Source organism: Macaca mulatta, chromosome 7 (genome assembly GCF_049350105.2).
Source record: "Macaca mulatta isolate MMU2019108-1 chromosome 7, T2T-MMU8v2.0, whole genome shotgun sequence".
Taxonomy (NCBI): Eukaryota; Metazoa; Chordata; class Mammalia; order Primates; family Cercopithecidae; genus Macaca; species Macaca mulatta.
The window spans coordinates 47,234,526-47,257,349 of NC_133412.1; the positions used below are offsets into that span (position 1 = coordinate 47,234,526).

A 22,824-nucleotide genomic window follows, 5' to 3' on the forward strand; every position below is an offset into this window, starting at 1 on the left:
GGGTGTTATTCCAGCCTCAGGTCATGCTAATGGGAACTAGAAACCAAGTCTTACCCAAAGCAGAATGAAATGCACACCTCACATCATCATCGTATGGTTTGTTTTCAAAGAAAAACCTTTATGCCTCTTTCCTTCCTTCCTTCCTTCCTTCCTTCCTTCCTTCCTTCCTTCCTTCCTTCCTTCCTTCCTTCCTTCCTTCCTTCTTTCTTTCTTTCTTTCTTTCTTTCTTTCTTTCTTTCTTTCTTTCTTTCTTTCTTTCTTTCTTTCTTTCTTTCTCTTTCTTTTCTTTCCTTCCTTCCTCTCTCTCTCTCCCTCTATCTCTCTCTTCTTTCTTCCTTTCTTCTTTTTTTTTTCGATAGAGACCGGCTCTCAATGTGTTGCCCAGGCTGGTTTCAAACTCCTGACTTCAACCAATCCTCCTGCCTCAACCTCCTACAGTGCCGAGATTACAGGAGTGAGTCACCATTCCTGGCCTAGAATTTTCTTTTGTCAGCACCCCATTTTCCAACAACCTCCAGTTATGTTGGCCAAAGGCCAGAATCTGCTTCTGAAAGCTCCTGCTTCATCTAAAGCCTCGGCTCTTGCCCGTCTCCCTTGACCTCTATGTTGTTAATGTAATAATTGCTTATTCTTAGAGTTATGGGCTCTGGCCCAGTGTGGAGGGGCCAGAGGCTGACTGAAAAGCAGGCCCAGAGAGAGGAAGAAATTCATTTACCCAAGGTCACAGAGCTTTCAGCAGAGCTGGGACAGACATCCTCTGACTCCCAGGCCGGGGCACTTTCCTCCAGGGCTCCTTACCCAACCACGAGTTGTTCTTCAGTGACCCCGGGCACCTTTGCAGCTCCAAACATCACCACCAAGAGCTGCCTTGACTTTTCAGACCTTATCAAGAACAATAACAACAAAAAAACATGAAAAAGAAAAAGCAACAAAAACAAAAAGTAATAAAACCCTCCACCATTCCCCAGCCCTGACCCAGGACGCCTTCATTGCATAAATCAGTGGTGAGGTTTCCCCATAGCCTGGTCTGACCAGGGTCATTTTGCAAGGGAAAGAGGCATGTTTTGGGATTGCACCCCACCCTGTGTGTTTGTAGGTGCTGTCGGTTTGCACATTTACACTAGAATGTCTTCAAGAGCACCAACCGTGCTATCTGTTTTTCTCAGGCTGTTTTCATTAAGGCTGTGGCCTCCCAGGCAGAGCCCAGGGACTTAATTACGGCACCCAAAGGTTATCTCCCCAAACTAAATTTCATCTAATGTCAGGCAGCTGGAGCCAACCCCGCCAGCTGTCTTACTAATAGCTCAGACCTTGCCTCCCGTCCCTCTGCTTGGAAATGAGGTTGGCTGGGTCACCTCTGTACCCACACTTACTGCCTGCAATGCTTTGTGAGGGGAGTTGCCTGCTCGTGGCTCTTGCACACCTCCTCCTGGAATGACAATAAAGGCTTCAGTGATTGAGGGCAGATATTTCCGTATTCACCTTCATATCCCCAGCACCTAGACCAGATCCAGCGCAGAGCACAGGAAAGGTCTGTCAAATGACCATGTATTTCTATATATTTCTGTTTTACTCAGGTTGGTCAACTCCTCGGCTCTTGAGCCTGCCTTTGGCCTCTGCACTTTAGCTCACGTTGTTCTGTCTGCCTAAAATGCCTTTCTACCTCCTTTCTACTGCTCAGAATCTTGTCACCTTTCAAGGACCAATTCCACCCCCTCCTAGGGGTGCACTTCTTAAGAAAAAGGGTTGGGCTCATTTATGCACGTATCCCTATGTAGAAGTGTTCAGCACATGTCTGTAGCATAAATGAATAAATGAATGAATGAAACTCTGATTTCTCCCGCCACCCCCTCCAGTTTTCTGAGCCCTTCTCAGAAATCCCCCAGCCCGTGGCACTCTCTTCTACTCATTGGGCTGACCTCCCAGTGGTGCCTCTTGACTCTTTGTCATCATCCGGCTCAGCATCCCCTGCTGTGATTGGCTATCTTGGGGAAATCTTTCTCTCTGTCTTCTAACACTATTTGCCTTATTTTCTCCCATCTAAACTAAGTCCAAGGGAAGTGCTACATGAGGGGATATACGGCACGCTGGCCCAGGTCATGTACAGGGGGCCACCTGGGGTGGGGACAAATGGGTAAAATCATGGGTCCAGGGAGGAAAGAAGTCAGGTCCTGGAGATATGCTGGGATGCGGGGCAGGGAACGTGCTCTCAGGCACACACCACAGGCTTTAGAGCTCAAGTCAGAGATATTTTCCACCCAGAAGGTGCAGTGTTCCCTAAGGGCTAGCATTGGCAGAAAAGGACTGCTGAGCCAATGACCATGGTTGTCAGAAACTCAGATCCTAAGGCAAAGATGGCGGCTCACAGCAAGAATTGGTTGCTCTGTGCTGGGACTGTGTGCTCTTGACCAACAGGAATAGGCAGTGGCCAGAGGCCTGCAGGTGAATCCTGTTACTAAAGCAGCCAGAGGCATTTCAGGCTCTTCAAAGGCTGGGTGCATGTCACCACTTCATCTCAGTGTTTGTCCAAGTCCCATTGCATCAGAATCTATGGCATGGGACCTACGAACTCTCACCTTTAACAAGTTACCAATGTCCTGTTTAGATGCACTAAAATTTCACGACCACTGCCTCCTGTTTCTCTGAGTTTTCACATACCACAGTTCATGGTTGGACAACATAAATATTTCATCTTATAAGTCACAAGGGGTCTTCCCTGTCCCTTGAGATCCAGGTAAGATTGGCTCAGATCCCCAAATTCCTCCTCCATGGAGATCCAAGGACCCCAAGATTTCTGAGCCTCTCCAGAAGCTACACATTCAATTGGCTCTGGCTGCCTCAGACTCTTGCTTTCACACTTACTATCTTCATCCCACACCTCACGGACCCAGATGGGAAGCTCAGCCGCTTCTCATTTTCCACATAACAATCTGCTGGCGCAAAGCATTCGTGGGTGAGGCAGATTTATTTGAAGATACGGGGTGGGGCGGGGGTGGGGATGAAGGAAGGATTTACATCACTGCAATGCAAACAACTTCAAGTTGAACATGAGGTGTTCCCATTCTTAAAATGCCCTTCTGGCCACTCCACTGCTGGGTTCTTCTCTATGGCCTTTTGCTCCAGGCAGCTACAGCTTTGCACCATCTTGCTACTCCCCAGTCCCTGCCTTCTCTGATTCTTTCTCCCATTTCCCCATTTCTTTCCTTGTTTCCTACAGAGGAGGTTGGCCTTTGCCCCATGGCCTTGGCTGCAGCACGCATCACATGCCTCCACACCTCCCCATCTTCTCTTGAAGATCTCTCTCCAGATAGAGACCATTTCCTCCCTAGAGGAATCCTTGTACTATCCGTAGGTGAGAACGCTTCACCTCATTACCTGGATGTGGAGTGTTGAAGTTGGAAGGGATCCCGGAGATCATGAGTCAAACTCCAGTGAAACAGTCACTGGCCCAGTCTCCGGCAGGTGGGAGGCAGGGTGAAAGCTAGAACATGGGTCTCTGGCTCGCATGCTAGGGCTCCTCTTGATTAATTGATTCCAGGAGTAACTCAGGCTACCAAGACCCTCTTACAAATGTAGCAAGGCTTTGGGGCAAGACCATATTGTCCACTTAGGCTATCCAATAACACCTGTTGGCATTTCTTCATCACCTCACCCTGACTCAGAAGTTAATTCTCATAAGCATAGTCCTACCTCTGCACAGGTCTTGGGGCAAGGGCCAGCCGGGATTCCAGCTCTACTTTTACCATCAACATGCAGCTTGATCTTGGCCGTGAATTGTCTTCTCTTTGGGGCTCAGTTTACCCACTGTTAAAAAGAGGCCTGTTTTTGACTCTGTCCTAGCAATTTGTAGAACTGTTTCGGGAGCCTTCAAGGCGTGATGCACATGATCCAAGCATATGTGTGGGACTGGTGGAGTAGGGATTCAGCCCCTACTATAATCAGCGGCAGCTCTCCTTACATCTCTTCTAATGACTGGGGTTCATAAGGGCTTCTAATCAAACTAAGATTTCTATTGCTTACAAAGTACTTAAAAACCTCTGGTCTAGCTGACATTTGGGGTCCACAGCTCTACTGACCTAGGAGCTTCATGACTGAGGCAAAGCAGGCTGTCCCTGCAGGGTTCCACACGGCTGCACCTTCCACGTGGCGCCACTTATGAGCAAGTGGGAACATCCATCACGAGGCACTGGGGACAGCTGGGCAGGCGGGCGGGTCCCCATTGTGGAGGCTGTTTTGGGGACTTTCTGAGTATTGGTAAGTGTGAATCAGGCCCCAGATTTTCCATTTCCTCTGCCCATTGCTCTTTCAGAAGAGTGTGTAAGTGTATGCTTCAGCAAAATGCAGGTGCTGAAAGTTCCACGCGTCCAAAGAGGGTGTAGGAGAGAGCAGAGGGCTGGGCCCAGGTGGGCACCGGGCATTTCCACTGTGGGTGGTACCCTGAGGGTAAACAGCCTGTCCCGCCTGCATCCCGTCTGAGGGTCCGCTTCCTCATCAGCTTATGCACTCTGGGGCTCTTACGTGTCTCTTTTTCTTGAGCGTCTGAGATTCGAAGCAGCCAAGGCTTGCGCGGTGGCCCCAGTGTTAAGAGAGGGCTGCTTTGCCAGCCAAGATGGCCCTGGTCCCTACATACGTACAGATGCAAGCCTGGCCCGCTATTGACTTCCTTTGACCTCATTCAAAGATTAAATACAACAATGTGTATGTGCTATGTGTTCAGAGTATGCCCAATGCTCCCTTAACCATGATCTCATTTGGCCTCACACAAATCTGAGAGGGAGGCACAGCAGGGGACACTGTGATGCCATGTGAGATGCACATGTGGGATGGAACCAGGTCTTTGGGCTGTAAGGCCAGCGCTCTTTGCTTTCCACTGTGGCACCACCCAACTCAGCCTGTGTCCTTGGCTTCATTTTTTATTTCTCCATCATTAAGAAGGGAAGCATTACTAAAAATGTTTCCTTGGCATTTCTTACCCAGTCTCAATTATTAAAACGACAGCTTAAGGATTTGTTCCTGCGGTCATTCACATATTCACTCACTCTCTGAATCACTTGTTTATACACTCTCATTTATTCATTCATTCAAGCCCTTGTTGAATGCTTACTATGTGCTCAGCTGATGGTGGGCATCAAGGAACACAAAGAATGCTGAGTCAAGATTCCTGACTTTGAGAAACTTGTCACACTCTCGTTGAGGGGCAATGGAAAGGGGTGTCCTACATGGTTTCTCAGTCACAGAGGATCCAGTTTTATTTGTTCTTACTATTAAATGTTAATAGATACTGCTTATTATATGGCTTTCCAAAGTCCCAGATATGTTCTGGTTGGGAAAATGCTGGGCTAGGTGAGTTTTAGGTGCCCCGCAGTGCTGGAATCCCATTGCTCTTTAGGAGCTTAGAGAAAGGAGGGTACTGATAGATGAGGTGGCCAAGGAAGGGTTCCTAGAAGAGGTGTGAGTTGAACTCAGCTTGGGAGGTTGTGGGGGATTTGTGAACATAAAGAGGAGAGGAGCAGAGGCCTAGTATGGCAGGAGGGGCAGGAGTGAAGGCCCGTGCATGTTCAGCAGCTCTGGATAGGCAGCCAGGCCAGGTCTGTGTGTGCATGCATGCACGTGTGTGTGCATGTGTGTGCATGCATGTGTGTGCATATATGCATGTGTGTGCATATATGCATGTGCATGTGTGTGCATGCCTGTGTGTGCATGCCTGTGTGTGCATGCATGTGTGTGTACGTGTGTGTGTGTTGGGGGGAGGTAAGCATGGGAGCAGGGCAAAGAGGAGGGTTGTGGGCTTGGGAGGGCAAGGTTTATGTGCAGGAGGCTGTGGAAGCACCTGCCTCTGGTCCTTTTGCCTATGACTATCTGTCTTTGTGTCAGTTGCATCTGATGTGTGAGGGGGCAGCCACTCTCAGCAAATTTCCCTCTAACTTTAACAAGAAACATGGACTTTGCTCGTTGTGTGGGTGAAGCACAAGCAAAAAATTTTTTTCTTTCCCTCCTTTTTAATTGATTTTTCTTATAGGGAAGTGAGAGGGAGCAACAATGAACTGTGAGTGGAAAAAGAGAAGGAAGGAAAAGGTAGAAGAGAAGGAGAGAGGGGAGAGAAAGGAGGACAAAGGTGGTAGAGAATGGTAAGGAATGGTAAAGAAAGATAAAAGTTAAAAAAGAAGAAAGAAAAGCAAATGGTTAGAGAAGAGATGGAGTTAAAGGGAGGCTGGAGGGGAGAGAAGAGGGGAAGAAAAAGAAAGAGGAAAGAGGAAAAGGAAGAGAGGGAAGAGAAAAAAGGGGACTAGAAGAAGAGAAAACAGAGGAATATAAAGAATAAGAAAGGCCAATGTCAGTGTCTCAATTCTCTCTAGAGCTTTGGCTAATTTTTTTTGCCAAAAATACTTGGGATAAATACCTGGATTCCTCAGAACCCGAATGCCCTGGAGGACCAAATTTACAGGGTTAATTACACAATAAACTGCCTTTCCAGATGGCTGTTTCCGCATCTGCAGAGAGGAAAAGGAGCGGCTGCCTGGGGTCTCCTTTCTCCTCGGCCTCCGGTGGCTGTGCATTGCCATGTGCACCATCTCCACATGGATCAGAACCTCTCACAGGCTCTCTCCCTAACAAGCAGTGTCATAGGTGGTGATGGCAGCAGTTGTCATAGTAATGCCTCTCTCTGTCTTCCCACTGACATGACCATTCTTAAGAAAACAACGTCACACACACACACACACCCCTCTCTCAAAAAACTTGAGATAGAAGGTATTTGTCTAACCTGATAAAGAAAACCTATTTTAAAATAGGAATAAGACAAAGATATCTTCTACCAACAATCTCTTTTTAAACATTTTCCTGAAAATTCTAGTCAATGCAAAATTTCATCAAGTAAGGGGAAAAAAGGACCTTAACTACTGAAAATAAGAGAGAACTATTATTGGTTTTAGGTTATATAATCACATATGCAGAAAACAAGATGAATCAGTAGAAAAACCCTTAGCTTGGTATCGTGACCAAATAAATGGTAACCCTAAAAATCTCAGGGTCCCATATGGTTTAGTCTCAGCACAGAGTGGTACTAAAAGGAAACCTAAGTTGGACTCCAGAAACCTGGAAGGTTCATGTGAACTTTTAGGGCAGGCTTTCTTAAAAAGGCTTGTCATGTCCGGAGGTTTTACATATCCCACGACATAGAAAGATTTCCAGAAATTCTCTCTAGATGTTCTTTTCTCTCTCCAAAACTACACACTCAGGGCAGAGGCTAATATGCGGTCACTTCTCTGTTCAGGTGGTTCTTCCATTGCCGCCATCTCCCCTCCCACCCATATTTTCTCCTTCACTGGTGGACCCCACTGCCCTGAATCCCATCAGACATCCTTGTGACCTTTTGGTTGTCTCCCCACCCACACTGAGGAAAGGACTGAACCCTTGGGGACTATAGCTTTTCTTTCGCTTTCTGTCTCTCTTTGACCAATTTTTGTTTTTTGTTTTGTTTTGGAGACAGATTTTCACTCTTGTCACCCAGGCTGGAGTGCAGTGAAACGATTTTGGCTCACTGCAACCTCCACCTCCCAGGTTCAAGCGATTCTGCTGCCTCAGCCTCCCAAGTAGCTGGGATTACAGGTGCCCTCCACCACATCTGGCTAATTTTTGTTTTTTTGTAGATATGGGGTTTCAGCATATTGGCCAGGCTGGTCTCAAACTCCTGACCTCAGGTGATCCACCAGCCTCAGCTTCCCAAAGTGCTGGAATTACATGTGTGAGCCATTGCACCCAACCTCTCTTTGACCAATTTTCTTGTGAATTATCACTTGGAACATTGCTAGTGAATATATTCTCCTCTCTGATACACAAGATAAATACACAAAAATCAATCACTTTCTTATGGACCCACAATAACTAGTGTGAAGAGAAAAGCAAACAAAAACATAATCTACCCCTGAACAATTCTCAGTGAGAAATGTGTAAAGCTTTCATAAAGAAAGTGACAAAACTTTATGAGTTTTGTGTAAGAGAAGACCTGTATAAGTGGAGAAATATGACAGGTTCTTGGTTGGGGAAAAGGAACAACAAAAGATGGTAGTTTTTCCTGAATTAATACGTAAGTCTAGCAAAACCTCAATGGAAACTTTTCATAATTCATCAGAACAACTTTACAATTAATCTGGAAGAATGACAAGTTAAAAATAGCTCAGACATTTTTGAAAGAACACAAAAGACAGGATTTCCTTTAACATAGATTAGAATATATTTTAAAGCTACAGCAACTGTCCAGCAAGGTACCGGCTCAAGAACAAGTCAGCATCAGTGGCACATAATTGACCTCTTACTATAGATACGAGAGCAAAATGAAATAAAAAGAAGCATTGCAAATCCATGGGAAAGTGTTGGATTAACAAATGCTGTTGAGAAAATTGACTACTTGGAAGCCAATCTTTTTAGATCTTAACCTTTTTCTCAAGCAAATTCCAAGCAAATTATAGCATTAAGTATTAAAAAACCACATAGCAAAATATGAAAATTTAAGTGAATATTTAAATGATCTTTTTTTTTTTTTTTGAGACGGAGTCTCGCTCTGTCGCCCAGGCTGGAGTGCAGTGGCCAGATCTCAGCTCACTGCAAGCTCCGCCTCCCGGGTTCGGGCCATTCTCCTGTCTCAGCCTCCTGAGTAGCTGGGACTACAGGCGCCTGCCACCTCGCCCGGCTAGTTTTTTGTATTTTTTTAGTAGAGACGGGGTTTCACCGTGTTAGCCAGGATGGTCTCGATCTCCTGACCTAGTGATCCGCCCGTCTCGGCCTCCCAAAGTGCTGGGATTACAGGCTTGAGCCACCGCGCCCGGCTATTTAAATGATCTTAAAGTGGGTAATACCTATCTAACTTAAGAGCAATTGGAGAAATCACAAAGGAAATTGTCAGTAGAATTACCTACACAGAGCTCTAAATGTATATTTTTTAAAAAGAAACTACAAAAATAAAAAGGTAAATGACAAATTGGGAAAAATGTTTGCAACAGGCATGGTGAAAGGCTAATAGCCTTAAGATACAAAGAGTTCTAACAAAGTCTAAAGAAAAAAAAGACTAACATCCCAGCAAAAAAAAACTGGCAGAGAACATTCACAAAATAAGACATACAGATGGCTAACATATGAGAAAATGTTTAATTTTACCATTAGCCAAAGAAATGAAAATAGAACAATAATAAAATCCCATTTTCACTTGTCCAATTGTTAAGATTGGTGATAATGATGATGATGATACGTGTTAGCAACTGGGTGATGATATTGAAACATAAATTGGCACAACCTGTCTGGAAGAATTTAAACAGTTTTCATATTTTTGGACTCCATTGTCCTACTTCTAGGAACCCATAGTAAGAAAACAGGGGCAATGAGATCAGGATGTTCATGACAGCATTATTTATCAGACCTAAATATTGGAAATAATAATTAAATATGTAACAAATGAGGATTGATAAAATAGAGTATATTTATGTTGTAGAAAACATTTTTAAAGCATATACTCAAATAATATTTAATACCATGGGAATGTGCTTGCAAAGGATTGTTAAACTTTAAAAAAACATAATCAAATCTCTGTGTGTGTGTGTGTGTGTGTGTGTGCATATGTATGTGTGCTGAATCTCAATTTTCTGCTCTTCTGTAGGTAGTGAGGAGAGCCAGAGTTAATATGATCTGTTATTTACCTTCATACCCTCAGTCCCCTCTCCTGTGAAATGGGATCATAATGATTGACTCTCGAGGCTATGTGAGAATGAAATGAGACCACTTACACGAACAGGATGTAGGTCTAATCTTTCATGCATCTGTGTCTTCCCTATTCAAGGAAGTTGGATTTTCCTAAGGGCAGGAACTGTGTGACTCCTTGACCTCTAAAAGAAAGTGTTGTACTGGGTGTTCATTAGGATCTAAAGTTAAGCTTTAAAGTTCTGGGACCATGTTGAGTTCCAGCCTTGACTCTACCTCATGCTTCTTGCGTGACTTTAGGCAACTCACCATCTGCCCATAGGCTCCAGTTCCTTGGGATCAGATGAGAAAATGGCTATGCTCCCTTCAAGAGCTAACAGGATGTGATTCTCTTTTAACCTCACAGTTAAAAGTCACAGCCATCTCATAGTTTGTCTGGGTCAGGGATGGGATCGCAGGGTTCTCAGGCTGGGCTACTGCCCATGGACAGATGGATTGACCAGTGGAAGGATGCAGTAATGATGCTCACATGTGACAGCAGGGGTCTTCATCTGTTTTGTCCACTTCTGTGTCGCCAGTGCCTAGAGCCGGGTCTGGCTTCTGGTGAATGCTCAGCACTCATTGACTGAATGAAGAATGAATGGAAAGATGGACTGATGGACAGGCTGCCTGCAAGACAGGCTGTGTGACTGACTTGAGATAGTGTCGTCAGGACCTCCTCCACTGGCCTTGGAGCCATTAAGGAGGGAAGGAGAGAGGTGAAGGTAAAGGTGATGCAGGAGGAGAGAGACCTCCTGCATCATCTTTGTCTTCCTTGGACAGCCTGGTGGAGGCTGGAGTTTGCATCTCTCACTGTGTGCATGCTGAACAAATCAAGAGTCATGGTCCTGGGAGCCTGAGCCTCATCCTGTGCTACATGTTTTACATGCATTATATTATTTGGAGCTCACTTTAATCCTAGGAGGGTAGTATTATCCTCATCTACATATAAAACAATGGCCTCACGAGGGGAGGAAAATTTGCCCCAAGGTCACACAGCTTTTTAGTAGAGGAGTTGGGATTTGATCCTAGGTCTTTCTGATTTCCAAGCCATTGACCTTGAAGTTATACTCTACAAGTGTTTCTCTCCTTAAATTTCTGCCTTTCGTAGAAAGGAAAGAGTCCACTTTTGCTGTGCTTGCATCTTGGAAGGAGTACGGGCTCTGCCCCTAAATCATAGCCTCAATATGAGTGCTGTGCTGGGAATGGGCCATCGGCGTGGTGATGGATCCCCACCGTCCATCACGCCCCCGCAGCACTGTGACATGCAGCGCTGGAATGTAATCAGAGTGATGGTGTCCTGATCTATGGGGATGTTCATCATCTCAGGGCTGGTACCTTGACATACTACGGTAGCTTGCTGTCAATGGGACAGCCCCTTAATGTATTTCCGTAATACATCACCCACTGATGGTGACCAAGGAGGCCTGCTGATGCTAGTCAGCTGGAGCCCTTTCTGTGAGTCTCCCTGAGTTTTCGGCCTCTTAAAAATTCATGTGAGTTTGTGTGTGCCTTGGGAGAGAGCATAAGAGAAGGAGGCAGGAGCAGAGACAGAAAGATGAAGAGAAGATGAGAATAAAGAGACAGAAAGACAAGGAGGAAAAGAGAAAAGGAAAAGATGGGGAAAGAAAGAGAAGGGAGAAAGAAAGATTGGTGAGAAAACGAATGGGAAGAGAAAAGAGGTGTGGGGGGAAGACAAAGATGGCAGAGAAGAAAGAGTGAAAAACAGGAGGAAGAAAAGGTTCAAGGGAGAAGGAGGAAAGGAACCAGAAGAATCAAGGCTAAGGTGCTATGTAAACAGAGAGCAGCAGGAGAGTAGGAAAGTACCCAGCTCTTGAGTGAAGCGCAGTTGTTGTTGGAGATTTGGATCCTTTTATTTAGCCTTAGTGGAGGCCTGACTCTCCTGGGGGCTAGAAGAGCTGTGGGAGGAGGTGGGGTTGCCTGAAGGGAATGGGGCCAGGATATGAAAATTCTTTCTCCCTCCACAGAGAGCAAAGAGGTTTTTGTGGTCAGCCACGACCTTTCTCATTCTGCCTCCATTGTTGCAGAGGTCACCTGGGTGGGAAGAGTCTCAAAACTGCCTCTTCACCCCCTCACCCATCATGTCCACCTGAGCTCTGAACATCTTTGCTCAGACCGCCCAACAGCACCACAAACTCAGAGACCCCTAACTGTGGTTATTCATTCTACCCCGGGTCTCCCTTCTGGTTTCCCCATTACAATGAAAGGTGTTGCCAGTCTCTAGGGCCCTGGTTCGCAGGGGCGTCTTGTCTCATTATTGTCTCCACATTTAGATCTATCAGATTTGTAGAGCAACTTAGCCTCTTTGGGCTTCTTACCAACTTCTCTTTGCCTCACCCATTATCTAGACCCTCTAAAAGCAGAGTCTGGAAGCTGACTCAGCAAACAAGAACCATTTCCTCTTAGAAGCCGAGGATGGATTGTACACTAGTGATTTTATTTCTGATTACATGTGAATCACTTTCCCCCTGGCCCATGAGTACTACAACTGGGAATCAAGGTGAAGATCTGACAAGAAAATAGGTAGCAAACCGCGTAGTCAAGAAGGTTCAAAAGAGACAGTTTCAAAAGAAAAGTGGGGACTGGGCAATTGGCTCAAGAATGAAACTGTGAATGGAGGTGTGAACCGTTTCTATGTGGAGACTGGCACATACTCTGGGGTGGCTGCTGCTGCTGGTGGTGGTGCTAAAAGGGCTCTCAGGCCCTTGCAAGGTCAAGGCTGAACTCCTTGCCTTGGCATTCAGGGCCCCTGACAACCTGGCCTGTACCTTCCATTCCCGTCCTATCTCTCATTGCTCCCCCTATACTGACACTCCATTTACTGCAGCCAGCTTCCCCTGCTGCCTCTCACTAGTGCTTAGGCTTTACTAGGGTGCTCTGTCTCCCCGTTGCTTCCTGTCTACATTCTACGCCATTTCAAGGCTTCACTTAAGTTTCTCCTCTGCGGAGCCCTGTCTCCTCTTGTCATGCTGATTATGTCTCTCACTGACTTGGCCACAGCGTGTTGCATCTCCCCAAGGAGACTCTAAGCTCTCTGAGGGCAGGGGTCATGTATTCTGTTTCTCTGTAACCCTCACAGTAGGGCTAGAATAAAGCCCTTCCGAATAAACAAATGTAAACTAGCAGTAGTGTGAGTCCTGAAAGGAAAGAGGGACCAAGATGAGGCCTTATGGTGAGGCACAGTGGCCCTGGCCAGGCTCCTGAGCAAACTCCTCTTTATCGCTCCAGGCCTGAGTTTCCTCATACGTGAATTGAAAGGATTGATGAGATCTATGACCTGGACTTAAAAAGAAAAAAAACCAAAAAACAAAAAAATACCCTTAAGCCTCTTAGTTCCAGATAATTGTAGATTCACATGCAATTGTAGGAAATAATACAGAGAGATCCCATGTACCCTTCACCTATTTTTTCTCCAATGGTATCATCTTGCAGAACTACAGTATAACAACTATGATATTGCTATCAATACAGTCAAAATACAGGCCAGGAGTGGTGGTAGGTCATGCCTGTAATCCCAGCACTTTGGGAGGCCAAGATGGGCAGATCACTTGGGTCAGGAGTTTGAGGCCAGCCCGGCCAACATGGTGAAACCCCCATCTCCACTAAAAAATACAAAACTTAGCTGAGCATGGTGGTGCACACCTGTGGTCCCAGCTACTAGGGAGGCTGAGGCAGGAGAATTGCTTGAACCCAGGAGGTGGAGGTTGCAGTGAACCAAGATCACTCCACCACACTCCAGCCTGGGTGACACAGTGAGACTCCATGTCAAAAAAAAAAAAAAAAAAAAAATACAGTCAAGATACAAAATGTGTCCATCACCATGAAGATCACTTATCTTGCCCTGTTGTAAACACCTCTATGTTTCCCTCACCCTCCACCCCATCCCTGACCCCTAGAAACCATGAATCTGTTCTCCACTTGAAGTATTTTGCTATTTCAAGAATGCTATATAAATGGAATCACACAGTATAGAACCTCTGTGATTGCCTTCTTTCACTCAGCATAATTCTCTGGGGATTCATTCAAGTTGTTGCGTGTATCAATACTTCATTCCTTTTTATTGGTACATAGTATTTCATGGTGTGGATGTATAATTGTTTGTTTAACTGTTCACCACTGATGGACCTCTGGGCTGTTTCTAGTTTTGGTGAATACAAATAGAGCTACTGTAAACATTTGTGCACAGACTTTTGCGTGAATGTGTCTTCATTTCTTTGGGATAAATGCCCAGGAGTGTAATTGCTGGAGCATGTGGTAGATGTATATTTCGTTTTTAAAGAAACTGTCAAATTGTTTTCCATAGTGGCTCTACCATTTTACACTCCCACCAGCAACGTATGAGTTGTCCGGTTCCTCTGCAGCCTCACCAGCATTTGTTGTTGTCACTACTCTTTATTTTAGCCATTCTGATAGGTGTGTAGTGATATTTCATTATGATTTTAATTTTCATTACCCTGATGGCTAATGGTGTTGAACATCTTTTCATGTGCTTACTTGTGATCTATATATGCTCTTTGGCGAAATGCCTCTTCATTCATTTTGTTCATTTTTAAATTGCATTATTTGTCTTCTATTGCTGACTTGTGAGAGTTCTTTATATGTTTTAGAGACTAATCCTTTGTTGAATATGTGGTTAGCAAATATTTTCTCCCATTTGGTAACTTATCTTTTCATTCTTCTAACAGGGAAGATTTTTTTTTCCTTGGAAAAGAAAACAAATTTAATTTTGATGAAGTTCAATTTATCAATTTTCTTTTTATGGATTACGCTTTGGGTGTTGAGTCTAACTGTTTGCCTAGTCTTAGATTCCAAACATTTTATTTTATTTTTTTCTAAAAGCTTTAGAGTTTTGCATTTTCCATTTTGAATTCATTTTTACATAATTGTCAAGCATAAGACTTAGGTCAAGGTTTTTGGTTTTTTTTGGCTCTGAATGCTGTACAACTGCTCCAGCACCATTTGTTGAAAAAACTATCCATACTCCATTGAATTGTTCTCATACAAAAATTGATCGGGCTTATTCGTGTGGGTCTATTCCTGGTTTCTCTCTTCTCTTCTATTGATTTATGTGTCGATTACTCTGCCATTACTACACAGTCCTTATTAGAGTGGCTATATGAATCTTGAAATCTGGTACACTGATTTCTTGCACTTTATACTTCCTTTTTGAAATTGTTTTTAGCTATTTTAGTTCTTTGCCTTTCCATGTACATTTTAGAATACTCTTGTTCATTTATACAAAAAATCTTGCTGGGATTTTGATAACAATTGTGCTAAACTGTATATCATTTTGGAAAAAATGACATTTTTACTATGTTGAGTTTTCCTGTCCAAAAACCCAGTATGTCTCTCCGTCTATTTAGGCCTTTGATTTCTTTCATTAGCTATTGTACAGTCTTCAGCATACAACTCCTATATGTATATATTGGATTTATGTCCAAAGTATTTCTTTTTTAGACAATTATAAATGATATTGTATTTTTTATGTTGGCTTCCATGTGTTCATTGCTAGTATATAGAAATACAACTGACTTTTACATATTTGTCTTTTACCTTGTGATAGAACATCACTGGTTAGTTCTAGGAGGTTGTTTGCTTGTAGTTTGTATTTTTGTAGCAGCCTTGAAATTTTCTTTGTAGACAGTCATGCTCTATCTGCACATAGAGACAGTTTTTATTTTCTGATTTGTATGCCTTTTAGTTCCCTTTCTTGTCTTATAACCTTGCTAACACTTCCAGCACTGTGTTGAATAAGAGTGGTGAGAATGGACATCCTTGCCTGTTTTTAGTCTTAGAAGGAAAGCTTTCAGTTGTTCACTGTTAAGTATAATGTTACCTGAAGGTATCTGGTAGATGCTTTTTATCAAGTTGAGAAGCTAGTCCTCTATTCCTATTCTCTTTCTGAGAATATTTATTGTGAATTGTTGCTGAATGTGAACAAATGCTTTTTTTTTTTTGCATCAATTGATATGATCGTGTGATTTTTCTTATTTCCCCTGTTAATATGGTTGATTACATTAAGTTTCAAATATTGAACCAGTGGGCATCTCTGGAATAAACCCCATTTGGTCATGGTATATTATTTATTTCATATATTGCTGAATTCTATTTGCTAATATTTTGTTAAGGATTTTTGCATCTAGATTCATGAGAGATAATGAACTGCATCTTTGTCTGGGTTTGGTATGAGGGTAATACTAGCTTCATAAAAGAATTGGGAGTGTTCCTTTCTCTTCTATTTTCTGGAATAGATTATGTAGAATTGGTGTCAATTCTTCTTTAAATATCTGGTAGAATTCACCTGTGAAACCATTTGGGCCTGGAGAGTTGTTTCTGTGAATTAAAGAAAAGTCATTCACTTTCCTTGAATAATTATAGGTTGTAGTTATAGTTGTAGGACTATTTTAATGATCTATTTTGCTTTAGGTGAATTGTGGCAGTTTGTGATTTTTAAGGATTTAGTTCATTTCATCTAAGTTGTCAAATTTATGTGTGTAGATTTGTTGTAGTATTCTCTTATTAGGTTTCTGGGTGTCTGCAGGGTCTGCCATTGTATCACCTGCTTTTTTTCTGATATTGATAATTTGTGTCTTCTCTCTTTTTTTTTTATTTGTAAACTTTTTTTCTAGAAATTAGCCACTTGTGTTGATTTTTTCAAAGAACCAAATGTTTATTTTGTGGATTTCACGATTGTTTTCCTGTTTTCAATGTCATCAGTTTTGCTCTTATTTTTATTATTGTCTTTCTTCTACTTGCTTTGATTTTATTTTACTCATCCTTTTTGAGACTCTTAGGTGGGAGCTTAGATTATTGACTTCAGACTTTTCCTTTTGTTGTAATGTATGTACTTAGTGTTATAAATTTTCTCCTCATCATTTTAGCTGTGTCCCACAGATTTTTATATGTTCTATTTTCATTTTAATTCAGCCCTATGTATTTTTAAAGCTTCTCTTTGATCTGTGGATTATTTGAAAGCATGTTTTTTAGTTTCCAAGTGTTTGGAAATTTTTCTGTTATCTTTCTGTCAGTGATTTCTAGTTTGATTCCATTTTGGTTGGTGAAAATACTCGGTGTGACTTCTATTGTGATACATTTGAGAGTTGTTTTATGGCCTAGGATACAGTCTATCTTGATTTATATTCTGTGGGCACTTGAAAACAATGTGTATTCTGCTGTTATTGGGTGAGGTGTTCTAGAAATGTTGATGAGAATCCATTGTTAATGGTGATGACTTCTTCTATATCCTTGCTGGTTTTCTGTCTGGCCATTCTGTAAATTGTTGACAGAAGGATAGTTAAGTCTCAGATTTTATTGATAATTTCTGTTTCACATATTTTGTATCTTTTTATTTGGTGAATTCACATTTAGTATTGTTAGGTCTTGGTAGATTGACTCTTTTTTTTTTTTTTTTTTTTGAGAAGAAATTTCACTCTGTCGCTCAGGCTGGAGTGCAATGACACAATCTCGGCTCACTGCAACCTCTGCCTCCCAGGTTCAAGCGATTCTCCTGCCTCAGCCTCCTGAGTAGCTGGGATTACAGGCACCTGCCACCATGCTCGGCTAATTTTTGTATTTTTAGTAGAGATGGGGTTTTACCATGTTGGTCAGACTGGTCTTGAACTCCTGACCTCGTGATCCACCCACCTTGGCCTCCCAAAGTGCTTGGCCTCCCAAAGTGCTGGGATTAAAGACCTGAGCCACCATGCCCGGCTGCAATTAATGCTTTGACACAACAGTTCTATGTGCAAACTTAATTTTTTAGATGTTTTAAATGCTAGCCATGTCCACTATTCTTTTTATTTTTTGAGGTGGAGTCTTGCTCTGTAGCCCAGGCTGGAGTGCAGTGGTACAATCTCGGCTCACTGCAACCTCTGCCTCTTGGGTTCAAGCAATTCTCCTGCCTCAGCCTCCCAAGTATCTAGGATTACAGGCATGTGCCACCCACGCCTGGCTAATTTTTGTGTTTTTAGTAGAGACAGGGTTTTGTCATGTTGGCCAGTCTGGTCTCGAACTTCTGACCTCAGGTGATCCGCTGTCCAAAGTATTGGGATTACAGGCGTGAGCCATTGCGCCCGGCCAATGATTGTATCATTACATAATATCTGTCTCTGTCTCTGGTGGGTTTTATTTACTCCAAAGTCTACTTTATCTGATTATTGATATAGCCACTCTCGCTTGCTTTTGAATATATATATGTATATATATATATATTTCATTTGTTAAAAAACTGTCAGCTTGCTTTTGTCATTGTATTAGTTTGTTCTCCCACTGCTATAAAGAAATACCTGAGACTGGGTAATTTATAAAGAAAAGAGGTTTAATTGGCTCACGGTTCCACAGGCTCTACAGGAAGCATGGCATCATCTGCTTCTGGGGAGGCCTCAGGGAGCTTTTACTCATGGTGGAAGGCAAAGTGGGAGCAGGCGTCTTACATGGCAAGAGCAAGACCAAGCTGGGACAAGGGAGGTGCTACACACTTTTAAACAACCAGATCTTGTGCGAGCTCTGTCATAAGAACAGCACCAAAGGGATGGTGCTAAACCATTCATGAAGAATCCACCCCCATGATCCAATCACTTCCCACCAGGCCCCACCTCCAACAATGGGGATTACAATCGAACATGAAATTTGGGTGGGGACACAGATCTGAACTATATCAGTCATTATATTTGAAGTGAGTGTGTTGTAGCAGTGTTTAGTTGGGTCGTACTTTGTAATCTATTCTGCCAGTCTCTGTCTTCTAATTGGTATATTTAAACTATTTACATTTAATTTGACTACTGATATGTCAGAGTTTAAGTTGATATTTTATTTTTTGTTTCTTGTTTGTTTTCTGCTTCTGTTTGTTATTTTGCCTTCCTATGAGTTACTTGAACATTTTTGAGGATTTTATTTTGATTTTTCTACAGTGTTCTTAAGCATATCTATTTGTATAGGATTTTAGTGGTTATTCTAGGTATTATATTATATATTCATAACTTTTTACAGTCTACTGGTATGATCAGCTTACCATCCAGATGAAGTGTGGAAAACTTCATATCCCTTTATATCTCTTATCCATTCAAAACCACATTGGACAGTGTTATACCTGTTGCTTCAACCATCAAACATAAATTATAAAACTAAATAACAAAAGGAAAGTCTATTGTTTTCACTCATATTTGTGCTTAATGTGTTCTTTATTTCATCCTGATATTCCAAGTTTTCTTCTTCAATAGTTTCCTTTCTGTTCAGAGAAATTTCTTTAGTTATTATTTTAGGGTAGGTGTGTTGTAAACAAATTTTCTCAGTTTTCTTTATCTGTGAACATCTTGATTTCTGTGAATATCCTTCATTTTCGAAGGACAGTTTTGCTGAGTGTAGGATTCTGGATTGACACTTCTTTTCCCCCAGCACTTGAAAAATATTGTGCTGTTTCTTCTGGCTTTTATGGTTTCTGATGAGAAATCCACTGTCATTTAGTTTTTCTTCTGTAAGTAAGGCGTCATTTTTCTCTGAATGCTTTCAAGATTTTTTCCTTGTCCTTAGTTTCCAAAAGTCTTGTCATAGATTTCATTGGCTTTATCCTGTTTGAGGTTCTCTAAAATTTAGGAAATTTTCAGCCATTATTTCTTCTAGTACTTTGTCAGTCCTGCTCTCACTTCTCCTTCTGGAATTCTGATGACAGGAATTCAAATATATTTTGCTATAGTCTCACAGGTCTCTGAAAATGTGTGTGTGTGTGTGTGTGCATATGTGTGTGTGTGTGTGTGTGTGTGTATTTTCTCTTCGATTTTCTGATTGGATGATTTCTATTATTCTATCTTCCAGTTCACGGATTCCTTCCTCTCTTCCCTCCATTCTGCTGTTGAGCCCAATCACTGAGTTCTTAATTTTGGTTATTGTACTTTTTAATTCTAACATTTCTATTGGTTTCATGTTTATATCTTTTATTTCTTGACTGAGGCTTTCTATTTTGTCATTCGTTTCAAGCATGTTCATAATTGTTATTGAAGCATTTTTTATGATGACTGCTTTAAATTCTTTGTGAGGGCCGGGCGCGGTGGCTCAAGCCTGTAATCCCAGCACTTTGGGAGGCCGAGACGGGCGGATCACGAGGTCAGGAGTTCAAGACCATCCTGGCTAACACGGTGAAACCCCGTCTCTACTAAAAAATACAAAAAACTAGCCGGGCGAGGTGGCGGGCGCCTGTAGTCCCGGCTACTCGGGAGGCTGAGGCAGGAGAATGGCGTAAAAACTCGGGAGGCAGAGCTTGCAGTGAGCTGAGATCCGGCCACTGCACTCCAGCCTGGGCGACACAGCGAGACTCCGTCTCAAAAAAAAAAAAAAAAAAAAAAAAAAAAAAAAAATTCTTTGTGAGATAACTTTCAATCTCTGTCATTTCAGTGTTGAAATCTATTGTGTTTTTTCATTCAGTTTGAGATCTCCCTTCTTGATATGATGGGTGATTTTTAAATTTACATCTGGATATTTTTCATTACATTATGAGACTCTGAGTCTTATCTTGAACCATCTGGTTTAGCTGGTTTTTTTTTTTTTTAACATTGCTTTAGCTGGGTGGGGATTGAACAGCGGGGAGACTACTGCTTTGTCCCTCAAGGTGTAGGAGTCCAGGTTCTCCACACAGTCCTCATTGATATGTGAAAAGGGATTCGTCATTGTGCTGGGTAGGAATGGGAGCTCCAGCAGCCTCCACTGATAATGAGGTGTGGGTGACCTTGTTACTGCTGAGCCATGGTAAAAATCTTGACTCTCCACTAGGCCTCCCCTAACACCACCTCAGTGGGATGGAATGCCTCCTTACTGCCAAGTGGGATAGAAGTCAGGCTCCCCACTTGACCTTCGCTGGCATGGGAGACAGTGGGGCCGTGATGTTTTTCTAGAGTGAAGCAGTTATCACTTGAATGTTTTCTGTCTCACTAGGCTGCCCCTTTACTTGTCCTTTGGCTAGAGAGAGTAGGCTTTATTTGGAACTTTTCTTATCTGCACCAGTTGGAGTTTCTAGGGTGTTGGCTTCTTTAGCTCTAAGTCTAGGATGTGTCATGCACAAAGAAAATCCAAGGAACTCATCATTATGCAGTTCTTTGAGTCTTAAGGTCCCTAGCCTACCTGCTTTCTATCCACCTTGCAAGAGTCTTCTTATATTTATTTTGAATATAATATCGAGGGCTTCTAGTTGTACATAGGAGGAGGAATAGAGAAAAGAACATCTACTCCATCTTGCTGGAAGCAGAAGTAGATCTGGCCTTTACTTTTAATCTGCTGAGCAGTTCAACAAATCTTGTAAGTGGAAGCCCAAAATTTTAGGTAGAAAAATGTTGTTCCAGTTGAAGTGGTAGTGTGGACTGAAGCCCTGACCACTAGTCTTCTACCCCCAGTAGCCCTCTGAAGTACTTCTCAGAGGTCCTGGGGTTCCACAGAGAATGCAGGTTGAAAACCAGAGCGTTAATTGACCTTTTCCTTTCCTACAATGTGGGACACAGCCATGAAGAGAGATTGGATGAGGACCTGGGCATGGGGGTCAATTCGGACCAGCAGGAAATGTCTGGCTACTTCCCAAGTGGACCTCTTTTGCCCACAGGAGTCATCTGCTCTTTTATTTATTTATTTAGAGACAGAGGCTAAGTTTTGTATTTTTAGTAGAGACGGGGTTTTGCCATGTTGGGCAGACTGGTCTTGAACTCCTGACTTCAAGTGATCCACCTGCCTTGGCCTCCCAAAGTGCTGGGATTACAGGCGTGCGCCACCGAGCCTGGCCTCATCTGCTCTTTAGCATGCACTGAATTGGCTTCCTTCTCTTCCCTTTCTCACGTCCACACTCCCTGACTGACGCGTCCCGCGGTTACCTCTCAAACGAACTACTTTCCCTCAAATCCTTGTCTCAGGGTCTACTTCTGGGGGGAGCCAAACTTAGAAGCATACAGATTTAATCAATGTAATCAGTGCTGTGTGTGAGAATGATGGTGGTGAGCTGACTTGGAAATGACAAATAAGACCAATCTGTCTCCATGGCACCATCCTCTGAGTGTATTTCTTGTCATCATTTCAGACCCAACTGTGTTGCTACCGGCGCCGGCAGTGCCCTGGGACCCAGGCCTGCTGTGCAGAGCAGTGTCCTCCCACCCCTACGGCCTGCCTCTGAGATCATGCTGGTTACAACAGACAGTGGAACCTTGGCTCGGAGATATTTGCCAAGGAGGCTTTCATGTTTTCGTTGTTTTGGTTTACTCTGAAAGTACCTGTTTTCAAAGCTGTGATTGAAGAGAAGTTTTCCAGTGCTGTCGGCTGCTTTTCTGTCTTGGATCTTGACCCCTGGCTCCCTGCTGGGGTTTATCTTTGGCTGTTGGAGGGCTCACAGGGACACCCTGCAACCAGGAATCCCCACTGCCCTGCTCTGAGGCTGAAGCAGGAAAATGAGGGACCCCAGGCTTGCCTGGTCCTGGAGATTGTCCGACTGCACTCGGCAGAGCTCCTCCCCAGTTCAGCTTGTTCATTCAGCCTTTGCTCTTTTGTACCGTAGGTGAGGAGCAGGCAGATTCCTGAGTCTGCTGAGATTTCCTCCCTGCTCTTAATCCCAAAGAGTGGCTCTTGTGGTGGAATCTCAGGCTCTGGGAGCAAGCTGTCCTACAAGAGGTGACTTCAGAGAATCTTCATGTCTGATCAATAAATAAACAAACAGACTTTGTTAGGGAGAGATTTAGGAAGGAACTGTTGAAATAGAAAAAGTGTTCTGACTATGAGATCTGCAGGCATCACAGAGGTAAGATAGAAAGAAGCTTTTCTTGTGTAAAAAGGGAGTAAACCAGGCTAGAAAGAACAGGCATGGGGAAGGGAGGTGAAAGGGGGTGACCCTGGGACAGTAGATGGGAGAATGTTTTACCCTGAGGCTAGCCTGTCTCTGGAAGGGCATTAGGATGGGTGGCCTGCTGGCTCATGCTAAGGGTAGGTAAAAATTCAGGGGCCTAGGTGAAGGAGAGAAACTTAACCCAGGTTTTGTTAACGTGCCTTTTGTTCCAGTTAATCAGTGGGAGCAAAACAGTTAACGATTTATGAGACAAAGAAGGGGAATTTAAT

The 22,824-nt window shown here is 43.1% G+C and overlaps 1 long non-coding RNA gene across 1 annotated transcript in view; it reads left to right on the forward strand.

Annotated features, from left to right (window-relative positions):
- The window catches only part of LOC106999221 (uncharacterized), a 101,667-nt gene that overhangs the window by 31,373 nt on the left and 47,470 nt on the right, over positions 1–22,824 (forward strand). Inside the window, exon 4 of the long non-coding RNA XR_013395345.1 lies at positions 3,218–3,352. This is a non-coding gene — a long non-coding RNA (uncharacterized LOC106999221). The remainder of the gene's footprint in view (positions 1–3,217; positions 3,353–22,824) is intronic.